The sequence below is a fragment of the Podarcis muralis genome, chromosome 8 (assembly GCF_964188315.1).
Source record: "Podarcis muralis chromosome 8, rPodMur119.hap1.1, whole genome shotgun sequence".
NCBI lineage: Eukaryota > Metazoa > Chordata > Lepidosauria > Squamata > Lacertidae > Podarcis > Podarcis muralis.
In genome coordinates this window covers 27,995,005-28,007,433 of record NC_135662.1, presented here as the reverse complement: position 1 = coordinate 28,007,433, position 12,429 = coordinate 27,995,005, and the positions used below count along the sequence as shown (strand labels likewise).

The following is a 12,429-nucleotide window of genomic DNA, read 5'->3' as shown; positions in this document are numbered from 1 at the left end:
TTTCATGTAGCATTTGGGCCTCTGTTGTAAACTTGGATTATGTTTTAGATCTAAGCCATTATCCAAATCAATAACACATTACTTAGTCAGGTTTTGCTGCTAGCAAGTACTTCTGCCCCCAACCTTTTTTGTTGGTATGTGGCCAGACTGTGGCCCTCCTCAGTTTAAGTGGCATCTTTCATGGGTTTGCTTTTAACTCTAACATTTTAACTTTCTTCGTTTTGGAAGGTAGCAGTGATGTTCCTCATAGGCCTTAGGGAGACAGCGTGTGGAAGTGTGCATGTCATTTCCATACAGACAATTTCTATATGAATTAGGAGTGTGGTGCATTGAAAAGTATGGTGTGAACAGAAAGGGAAAGCTTGAAAATGTGCCGCTATTTGATTTGCTTCTTTTATATCTCATATTTTATTGTATTAGAATTTGAATTCCATAGAATTCTGTTCCTATGTGTTCTTCGCAGACATGCCAAGGACCACCTGAATGAAACTCATGGACCACTGCTGGTCCCTGGACCATAGTTTGGGAACCACTATACTAAAGGGAATAGCAGACCTGTTGGAAGGAAGAACCTCTGGGAATCCATTGCCTAAACTTTAGATCAGAATGCTGGGTAGGAGGCATAATGCAGAGAATATAAGTTGGTGTAACTAGCCAGTCAATTACCTGAAAAGAGCCTGGGGAAAAGTGTGGCATTTAAGCTAGCTTTGATGGAAGATAGTGCATAGGTAATTGAAATGCTGGAATCATGGAATTAAGTGTTTAATACACATACACTCAAATGTTCTGTACAAATGATACTTACTAGATTGGCTAATATGCACAGCTCATGTTTGCTCTGGAAAAAGAAAAGAGATGAAAACATATATGGTGGTAATATATTTTACTGGGCCAAAGTATGATTATGTAAGAATTTGAAAGCTTTGATTCCCGTGGAATACTTACAGTGCAATCCAACTCATGTCTACTCATTTTGAGTTCAGTAGGTCTTGCAGCCCACATCAGGTAAAAGAAGCTACTTCTCAGCTATGGGAAGAGAACTATTAATTTAGCTGTGCATAAATTTAGAGGGCACAATTCACCCTGAAGTCCTCCTGTGCAGGTTTCACAGACATGAATAGAGGCTTCTGCATTCATTTCCAAAATGCTTCTCTATGCAAACTTCCTGTATGCTTACAGCACAACCCTATACTCAGAAGTAAGCTCTTTTGAGTGCAGTAGGACTTAAAGGTAAAGGTAAAGGTACCCCTGCCCGTACGGGCCAGTCTTGACAGACTCTAGGGTTGTGCGCTCATCTCACTCTATAGGCCGGGAGCCAGCGCTGTCCGCAGACACTTCCGGGTCACGTGGCCAGCGTGACAAGCTGCATCTGGCGAGCCAGCGCAGCACACGGAACGCCGTTTACCTTCCCACTGGTAAGCGGTCCCTATTTATCTACTTGCACACGAAGGTGCTTTCCAACTGCTAGGTTGGCAGGTGCTGGGACCGAACGACGGGAGCGCACCCCGCCGCGGGGATTCGAACCGCCGACCTTTCGATCGGCAAGTCCTAGGCGCTGAGGCTTTAACCCACAGCGCCACCCGCGTCCCGCAGTAGGACTTACTTCAGGTAAATGGATAAAAGACCTCAGCCTTAGTCACTAGAGATAAGCAGAGCTCATTGCAAATAATGGAAATATGTATGGAAGTATATATGATTTTGTATAGGCTTTTCTTGCCCATTGTCTTATTTATCTAATCCTCTCTCCCAATACCACCATCTCCTCTATATGTTGAGACACTACAGCTCTGCATTTCGGGGTGACTCTGTGCATGTATGGAACAGGGTCCAACAGAAAGCATTTCTGTAAATACTACCTTGGAGGTTCTGAACTTTGCCTTATCGAGCAACTCCATTTTTTCTTTCAGGACCTCAGTAATGTCTGCTGTGGTTTTGTGGGTGTCAGCAAATACCACAGTCACTGATTCCTACCCTGCTTTTCTTATTAGGCTGTTCCCACAGCACATTATGTCCATATTCATTGAACACTAGACAGGCAAGTCACCATACCATCAGCGCACCCATAACACATCTATCTCTCCATGTTCCTTATGATTGCATCTCTATTACCAGAATCCCCATTGGCTATGCTGGAGGACAACACCATCTGGAGGGCCACAAGTTCCCCTCAGGGAAGCTGTTTCAGTATGAAACCCTCCTGCCTCAAAACCTTCATTCTACATAACAACAAAGGAGCAACAATCATAGGGCTTCAGATGGCTTCTCTACACACCTCTGTTCATCTCTCACTCTCTTTGGGCAAGCCACCTTATGGGAATGAGTTTGATCCCTGAAATAGAATCTCATTTCACAGAGCACCCAGCCACAACTTCTGCCTAGTAAGCAGACAGCCATCATGTGAGTGCAAAATGCTGGATAGCCCCCAAGGCCCTAACAATCTAGCTTCATAATTATGATTGTCTTTAAAGATCTCTAAAATATGAGCTTGTTAGGCTGGTTTTTAGGCTTGCCCTACTGGGGAATGGGACTTTTAAAGGCTTTTTTATGCTTAGTTCATTTTTAGGCTTATCCTACTGGAGAATGGGACTTCAGTTCCTCAGAACCTTTGCCTTGTTGTCAGACTCTCCCAAAGTGCCTGTGGATAATTTATTTGGCTCTATATTATCTTCCTGCCCAACCTGCTTCATATGATTTGTGAGAGGCTACCATGCTACTCCCAGTCCCTTCATGGAAAGGTATATGTAATAAATTAAACATAGAATTCCTTATAGCTCATTTGAAGCCTTCAAACATTTTTTGAACCAGAGACTTCCCTGCTCGTTCAGTGCTCTCTGCACCAGCTCTGATCAATGATACATTTGTTCACGAGAATCTTAGCTTTCGTGATCTTATATCCTCAAACAATAAGATATTGTAACTTCTGTTCATCTGCTCAAACAATGCAAACAGTAGCTTCAGATTTAAAATAGAAAACAACTAGGAGAATTGGGTTGGCTATTTATTTGTCATCTGAAGCAAAGAAAAAAACATCAAGGAAGTTCTTTCAGGGCATTCTAAGATTTCTAGAATGGTGTGCGAATTTTTGTCCCAATGCAACGCTAGAAAATGTGCCACAGAGGCTGACTCCAGAGCAAAAGAAACTTTCCTGGTAGGGTAGAACCACAATGCTAGCTTCTCAGCAGAGGGCTCACTGCCATTTACTGGTCAGGAATGGGATTGGTAAGTGGCAGTGACCCCACTGCAAAGAAGCTAGTGTTGTGGCTCCATTCCAATGGGTAAGCCATTTTTGCTCCAGAGGATGGAGTAAGGGCGAGCCAAAAGAGAAGTAGTGGGCCCACTGCCCTAACAGTGCTGCTATTTGCCTTCAGCACAGTCTATTCAAGGAGATTAGATGCAGACTAAGAGCATTCTCAGGGACGCGGGTGGCGCTGTGGGTTAAACCACAGAGCCTAGGACTTGCCGATCGGAAGGTCGACAGTTCGAATCCCCACGATGGGGTGAGCTCCTGTTGCTCGGTCCCTGCTCCTGCCAACCTAGCAGTTCGAAAGCACATCAAGTGCAAGTAGATAAATAGGTACTGCTCCGGCGGGAAGGTAAATGGTGTTTCCGTGCGCTGCTCTGGTTCGCCCGAAGCGGCTTAGTCATGCTGGCCACATGACCCGGAAGCTGTCTGCAGACAAATGCCGGCGCCCTCGGACTATAGAGTAAGATGAGTGTGCAACCCCAGAGTCAGCCATGACTGGACCTAACGGTCAGGGGTCCCTTTACCTTTAACTAAGAGCATTCTCAGTTTGTACATCCTGCCCCTTACAGGTTAGGAGACCCCGTTGGGGGTGGGGAGACCAAGAGGTCAGAAAATCCTGGAGCCCAGCAGTCCAGCCAATAGATGCATAAAATATATAGACATTTGCCTTTGGGATGTTAGTTATCTAATGCTGCCTTGCAAAGCAAACAATAAAAAGTTTGTTGTGTTGGGGGGAGAAAACAGGAAACCTAAGTTGATAGAAGGAGTTCTGAAATGACATTGGAGCTGGAGCCATCTTTTCATATTTAAATTCTGCCAGCAAAAGGAGCAGAGGTGAGCCAGCAGGGGAAAGTTTACAGCCAGATGGGTTTCCCAGGTTTTATGAAACCATTCTCCAAATTATACACAAGACTGATGTTAAAAACATATGAGGAGAGAATTTCGAGCTCTGAGGGTTATAAAACTTTAAAGAGGAATATTTCTTATATGCCAAAAACATTAAAGTTAACCTAGAATCTACTGTGCATAAGGTCAGATGGAAATCTAGTCACGAATGTGACAGGGCGCTACAAGCATGACTAGAGTACCTTTGTAAATTAGTCCTAGTGCCTCCATTTACACTTATCATAATTGTACCTTTGCAACTTCTCACTGACGTGAAGCCTTGGTAGGCAGTTTACAGCAGCAGCGAGGCATTTCCAAATCATTATAATAGCATGCAGCAGTAATAATTTAGCTCATAAAACTGCAGATTAATAGAGCAAGTTTTTCCCCCTGATTAGAAATCTCTCGTTACCCTCGCTTAAAAACATACTAAACATTTAAATGTCAGCTAGTGGGAAATGATTTGCTTAGCTTCTTGGTTGTGAACTGTTTCTTTAGCAAGAGGTACATATTTGATATATGCACCAGAAATTGGTACATAAACTGAGCCCCAGTACAATGGCTATTTGAGCTCACTGGGTCTCAGGTACAGGTACCAAGCTGCTGTTACTGCCACTGAAGTGAATGAGGAATCCCATATATAGTGGAAGCTTATGTCTGCATAGCAATGCAGACTGTTCTTTGAATTAAGACAGGCTTCACTAGCCTGGAAGAGAGTTGTAATCCAAAGCATCTGGAAGAGGCACTAGGTTGACGAAGAATGAAGACAGTACAGTAAAATGGCAGTATATTTTGTTTTCCTGGTCTCAGAATCAGATCTGCACCAAGCAACTTCCAATGGACCACCAAACCTCCTGAAATGCATTGTGCTTAACATTAGTTACATTGGCCCTGCCACCCATTTTGAATTAGTAACATAATTCATTCAGCCATATCTTTATAGTTTGCTTCCTTGAATATAAATCCAAGCTGGTCATATATTTAGGTGTATTTATTTAGGAGAGAGAGAGAGAGAGAGAGAGAGAGAGAGAGAGAGAGAGAGAGAATGATTGTAGAGAGATTGCAGAGTTCAGCTCCCACCAGTTCCTCATTTCAGAGGAACCTAAACTGAGGTGCAAATCATACTTACTAATAGCAGGCCCTCTCAGAAGTTCAGAGAGGACTTGGCCATGTCCAACCTTTGAGATCCCTACCTATAATAAAAATCACAAATGACAACAGAGGAAAACAGAAAAAGGTACCCCTTCAAATAAATGTTAATTTGTTTTTGTTTTTTAATTTAACAAAGACTTTTCTAGCTGATAGTGCATGTGCCACATTTTGGTACACTGTCTACACAGTGGTCTACACTGTAATATTTTGTTGCAGGTCCTCCCACTTGTCTATATTATTGGGTAACATGCCATCCTATACATGCAATCCTATGAATGCTTATTTGGGTTTAATTCTCCTTGGAGCATCCTTTGCAGGCAAGCATTCATAGGATTGGGCTGCCTGAGTCTCTTTCCACAGCCAGGGGAAAAGCTTAAAATGTCATTACTGCATATTTATGAGTCAGGCCTAATACTGTTAGAACTGCCACTAATGTGTGAATAATGGTTGACAGTTTCCAAAGTATACTAGTCAAACACAATTTAGATCAGATGTTTAACATGGTTTTATGGCTCACCTCATATTCTATCACTGCAAAATTAGGCAGTGAGATTTTTACTAGATCTCCAACTATTTCAGCAGTACCTGTCGTAACACTTTGAGTCAAATGCAATCACATAATATTGCCCTGACAATACATGCTGGGCTTTGTAAACCTTGTTCAAAGCTATTTGAATACATTACATTTGTTACAATAAAAAAGTTTAGTAACTATTAATATCTATTTTCAACACGTGTATTGGCAAAAATGCTTATAAAATATGTCTGTTAGAATAAATGCAAACTAAAATGCTGAGAAATTTCCAGATGGGCTTAAAAAAATTAAACTAGGTTTTACTCAGAGGGTAAATGCATTGAAATGAATGGACCTAAATTAGTATTTTTATTTTTATTAAATTCAGTGGGTCTATTGAAATTAGGATTAGCATTGGATAGAACCCAAGTTTGGGAACATAAAATTGGCAGATTTGCCCTGAATGAGTGGCTGGGCCAAAGTCATCCAATAAGCTTTAAGTCCTTATTGTATAACAGCTTTCAATCTTTCTTTAATATGTGCATGAATGATTTCCTACATCCCATACTGAAACGGAAGGCAAATACAATTTTATTTATCAAAAGTATTTTGTTTAGCCATGAAAATGCCTGATTTGGGTTCATGTAACTTGTATCATGAGAGATATGTTACAATCCCTTTGAGTTTGTATTATAGTGATTGTAATGTTTGTTAATTTTAATGCTGTTTTTATTGTGAGACAGTTTGAGTTCAACATCATTGTTGGAAAAGCAGAAAACAAATATCAAATCAAATCAAACCATGAAAATGTTGCTGTGCATGCAACTTATGTGCATAAAATTCAAGGTCATATTTAGGAAAAACAACCTTGCCTTGTTAATGTTATATTACTATCTGTTCCCTATTTGATACTATCTGCACTCCTCATCATTTAGCGTCCTTGAGCTCTGCTCTTATCCCTTCTGTGTTGGTGTCATCCCTAACATTGATTGGAAAAGGGTGTTTTGCATATTGCAAATAATGCTGAAAAAGAGGTGACAAACTTATCTCATTCCTTTGTCTATAGTGTTTCCCCACTACCTTACAGTGTAGGCCTTTTTAGTTACAGGATATTGTGTTAATGTTTTAGCATTATAGTCTCCTTTGGGGGTTTCACCCTAACACAATTCTTCATGAAAGCAATAGTCCAGGCTAAACCATTTCCAATAAATAAAATATTGGACAGAGGCAAGAGAATTTCAAGAACTTGATATACGCAAGCTTTGTCTCAACAGTGATGTGTGACTATGCTAGGACCTGCAATTTTCTCTACTGTTACCATGGTGTGGAATTGTGCCTTCATTTATTCATATCTTATTTTATATATGGCTGGTTAGCTGTTCCACTCCTTTGTTGACAGCCCTGCTAAGTGTGGTTCCTAGTCAAAAGATAAAATGCCAAAAGGTTATGATGGCAAAATGCACTGCTATATTTCAGAGAAGAGAAAATTACTTACCTGTAATTGTTGCTTAGTTTTTTTAAAAAATAGCAGGCTAGGAAGGCATTACTAAGTGCTTTTCCTGCAAAATTTGCAATCTGATGACACGGTGTCAAATGAAACAACAAAATGAGCATTTTTTTGCCAAGCATTTGTCTTCTCTGCTTAACCCACATAATCTTTTAAATGCTAGCAGGTGAAAAATGGACTTGTCTGGACTCACAGGGGAGTCACAAAGTAGAAATGACCACAAGGGATTAAGAAATTGTTTAGGATGCGCAAGCCATGCTTGTGTTTTCTACTATGAACTTTCATGCTCACTAGGACCTACCAGTGCTGTTGACTATGTGATTCTATGTGTCAGAGGGTATTACATGTATTTGCACACTTTTCTATTTATAACACATACCAGCCTCCCTTTATTTCACAAGAGATAACATTTGGAAGTGTTTCTGTGTTTGAAACCTGGTTCCCAAAGCCTGGAGAAATTTCACTGAACTAGTTTGAAATCTCCTTTGGCCAGGCCAATTTTTGCCTTCGTCCAGTTGTCTGTCAAAGAGGAAAGTGTGTCTGTTATCCAAAGTTAGTCATATTCAGAGCAAACCTGTTGAAATCAGTGGGCATAACTAGCTTAGGTACTGTACAATAGTTTTAGTGGGTCTACCTTAGACTGGACACACATGAGGTTCAGTTTAAAGACCAGCATCCTCAAACATGGGCCCATGACCCAGAAGCACCCATAAGAGATCAGAGCTCCCTGCTACTCTTCTTCACTGGTGACATGATCTGCTAGATGGGGAGGCAAGTGGCAACAGCAAGGGTCAGCATTCACTGCTTGCTCACTTGCCCTTTCCTACCAGAAGCTGAGCCATTGACTGGTGCTCCTGATCACTACCATTGTTTTGCTTGGTTGCTCATCCACCAGCACTCTGGGTCAAGTAACAAACAGGAGGAGCTACCTTCACAGGTAATAGTTGCAAGAGCGCACTCCAGAAATGGTCCTATTGAAAATACCTTGTGGGAGGACTTCTCAGAAAACCCAAAGTGCTGGTACTGATAAACATCACCAAATTGAGACTTTGGGAGTTGCAGAGCAGGGCTGAATATCCCTGTTTTTGTGGAACTGTTCATCTATTGCAAAAGTATGGTGGATTTTTAGAACCTCTGGAGGGGTCCTTGTTGAAGTTACACCCTTTTACAATTAAAAAAAAATGATTTGCTGCCACTTCAAGCAGCTGTGAAGCAGACCACCTGTGCTCCTTCTTAAAGCTGAAGAGAATAGCCCAGTGCGGATGACATGTGATGTAGTGTCATTCTGATGGGAATTGTTGGAAAGAAGATGGCTGCCCCCATTGGTCAAGGGGGAAAAATACATCCTTGTATCAGTACAGTAGTGGTAAGTCACACTTCCAAAATTTCGCTGTATACACATCATGCATTTGAAGCGCATCATCCCCCAAAGATTCCTGGGAACTGTAATTAACCCTTCACAGAGCTACAATTCCCAGCACTCTTAATAGTTCTCAGTATTCTTTGGGTGAGAGGGCGTGCTTCAGATGTTCTTTAAATGCATGGTGTATATGCAGTCAACAAGGAAACTGTATGCATACAGAAACAGTAGAAATGGCACACTGGATTAACCAAAAAGCTATCTAGGTCAGAATTGTGTTTCAAGCAGGTTGCAGCCAGATGCAGAGCTTTATTTATTGCAACATTATTATGCCCCCACCTTTCAGCTCCAAAGTCTTGCAACCATCAATTTTAAAACAACAACACAGAGAATCATGTCCCCCTCTGCCTCCAAAAATATTAAAAACAACAGCAATGAAGTAGCCAGCTGTCTCTTGTAATTTGTTGCGATGTCTTGCCATCGGGTGGGGTGGGGGATGTTTTCACTATGCTGAGCAGAGGGCACAGGGCATAGATTCCGTATTTCATCCTCCAGTATTTACTGATATACTCCTTCCAGAAATATGTATTGCAGATGGTCTGTTCCAAGAGCATAAGGGAAGCATATTTTTATAGCTCACTTGATTCTGGTGTTGGTTCGTCTCAAGCTAGATCCTCTAAGGCTGCTGCCTGGTCTTTGAAGTGCTGCATAGTTGAACTTCCCTATAAGCAATTCCATTTCTTGCCATTTCACAGCCTTTCAGTCTATAGTCAGTGAGCAGCAGTTTAGCCTATGGCCTTCAGAGACTCCAGGGATGGACAGCACACACTCAGGGTACACATCCTATAATTGAAAAGCACTGCGGTGTTTCAAGGGCTTATCATTAAGGACGGCAAAAGTTGCCTTATTGGCAGCTGGGAACAGTACAAGCTGTTCCTCCGAATTCCTTGGGAAATGTCCAGTGTAGAGCCCTAAATACTATAATTTGGAGCATTAAATTGCTACATCTTACCTCTTGCTCATTTTGGTATTACTGCAGTTATTCTGCTTTGAGCTGCCTCTGTTAGCTGAGCTGGCAGAATTCTGCTGAAAAGTTGGTTCTACCCTCTGAAAACTCTTCAGCCAGGACATCCATGGAAACCTTGACAGGGGTGAGGCAGTAGGTGGGCAGTGGGCATTGGCAATAAATGTGCCAAGGAAGCATTGCAAGAGGGGTAAAAATGGACTAAATAACTTAGATTCTGAATGGTGCAATGGCATTGCTTCCAAACAGTCCCACTGTGTCTATGAACACCAGAAGATCTTGCTGGATCAGGGCAATGGTCTACCAATCTTGCTCTCACAACAGCCCACCAGCTGCCAATGGGAATCCCACAAGCAGGACCCCAGGGCAACAGCTCTCCCTATTGTGTCTCCCAGCAACTAGCATGTAGACATCTAAACCAATGAGCTTCTTGGGCTTGCCGCTCAGAAGGTTGGCAATTCGAATCCCCGTGATGGAGTGAGCTCCCATTGCTCTCTCCCAGCTCCTGCCAATCTAGCAGTTTGAAAGCACAACTAGATAAATAGGTACCACTGTGGTGGGAAGGTAAATGGTGTTTCCGTGTGCTCTGGCTTCCGTCACAGTGTTCCATTACACCAGAAGTGGTTTAGTCATGCTGGTCACATGGCCTGGAAAGCTGTCTGTGGACAAACCCTCGACCTGATAGTGAGATGAGTGCCGCAACCCCATAGTCACCTTTGACTGGACTTAATTGTCCAGGAGTCCTTTACTGTCTCCCTTTTGCCTTTTACCTTATTTAGAGGAATGCTGCCTCTGCAGTAAGTTGCCTACAGTACACATATTGAAATTGTAAAACACACTGTCTCTTTGGAACAATTTATTTACGATTTGTAATTTGCGAGACTTTTTGTCAGACAAAACAAGCCTTGGCAGTGAGTGCTCTCTTTCCCTCTCTCTAACAGCAACTTTGGGGAGAGTCCTTTTAAAGCAAGGGCTGGGGCTGGAAAGGGAGGGAGTGGTGGGTAACACTCTTCCAGCCACCAAAGACCCCCTCTGTAGGGTCTGTGATCAGGAAGCTGTTTAAGATGGTGCAGTTTGCTATCAGTGACTGGGTTATTTATCCGTATTCAGTGGTGGTGGCTGATGGGACTGGTAGGTCTGAAACCAGTCGTAGGTGGAGCCAGGTGGAGGCCGGCTGCGGACAGACTGAAATTGGTGGGGCAGTGCACCATTTGCTTCCACTGCCTCTGTCTCATTCCTATCTTGCCCTCTCCGGCCTTTCAGTAGCAGCTTTCAAGGCACCTAACTGCCCCAACCCCCTGCTTCCCTGCTTTAATTTTTTTCTTCCTGCAGCCACAGTTTCTTTGTGATCTTCCAGGCTTAATCCATGTGGTTAGACCGCCCCCCCCCATCACTATGACAGTATATCATTACAGTTAAAACCAGTTCATTAATAGATTGGCTGGTCTGCTTAATGGAATAAATCACTGGGCCACTGTGGCAGCCTCTTTGTGTGCTATAACTCTAAGAAGGGGCAGGGATGATGAGGTATAAGGCTGTGCTTGACTGTGGCAGCAGCTGTGCAGAAAGCAGTAACAGTACTGCAGAGCATAGCAGGGGTGGAGTGAAATCTGTTGTCATACTTACTTTCTGCCTCAGCCCAGAATTTGTCTGAACTCCCATTCTAGGAGGAATGGACAAATATGTCCATTTTGGGTTCTCTTCATTTCTCATTTTTCTTATCTTAAGTTCCACATTTCCACATTTTTTTATGATTTATTTCTAAGTTCCTGTGACAATAACTAGAAACTTAGAACATGTAGAAAGTTGACATGTATTTTAATCTGGTTTTTAACTTATATATTACGATTTGAAAAGATGCTTTAAATAGTTGTTTTAACTGTTTTTTATTGATAATGCTATTGTTTTATTCTTTTTGTAAACCGCTTTGAGATTAATTTATTTTCACAATAAAGCAGCATATAGATTTTATGAAATCAATCAGATTTAAGTGCAAATTATTCCCAATTTGCACATTTTTGTATGCAGTTTTGCACAACATAACATTTTTGCAATGACCGCTCCCCGCTTAAAACGGGGGGCGCCCTTTGAGTGGACGCGCGCAGCCCCTGGATCTGGAGCGGCTCCATCAGCATAGGCTTGGCTTTGCCTTCCCTCAGGTGGGATACCTGGAGGTCTCCACCTACCTCAGTGAGTTGTCCAATCCCACCTGGAGGAAGCATTGCCAAGGAGACCAGGTCAGGTAGGGGAGGGACTACCTGCTCACACAATAGAGGGAGGATCTTACCTGGGAATCCTCACTTGGCTCCAGAGCTTCTCCCACCCTACCCACCCTCAGTTAATGTCTTATTTTGCAGGTTAACCTTCCTTCACAGGTTTTGCAGGTTAACTTTTCTTCACAGGTATGCGGGCGCTGCTACATTAAGGTCGCTGTTAAAGGGCCGGAAAGGAATTTCCCTGCATTAGCAGGTTTCGCCTTTCCCGTAGCAAAACGTCACAACTTTGGTGGTATCAGGCCTTGGGCGGAATCCTTTAGTCCATCTTCCTCTTTGCGGCGGCGATACCAGGGTTCCCTGTTAAAGGGGTTTCTGAAGGGAGACTTTGACCGTACGCCGAAAGGTTGTCATTGCTCTCCCTGGTGGCGGTGGCATAACGGGGGCGGCTATCTCTGCTTGTACATATGTTCTCCAGAGCCGGCCCATCCCACCCCCACACACTGGATAACCCTGATGCTCCCTAGGTC

General features: G+C 42.7%; 1 protein-coding gene across 1 annotated transcript in view; it reads left to right on the top strand.

The window, feature by feature from the left end:
• Positions 1–12,429, top strand: part of CNBD1 (cyclic nucleotide binding domain containing 1) — a 97,939-nt gene that overhangs the window by 50,564 nt on the left and 34,946 nt on the right. The window lies entirely within an intron of this gene.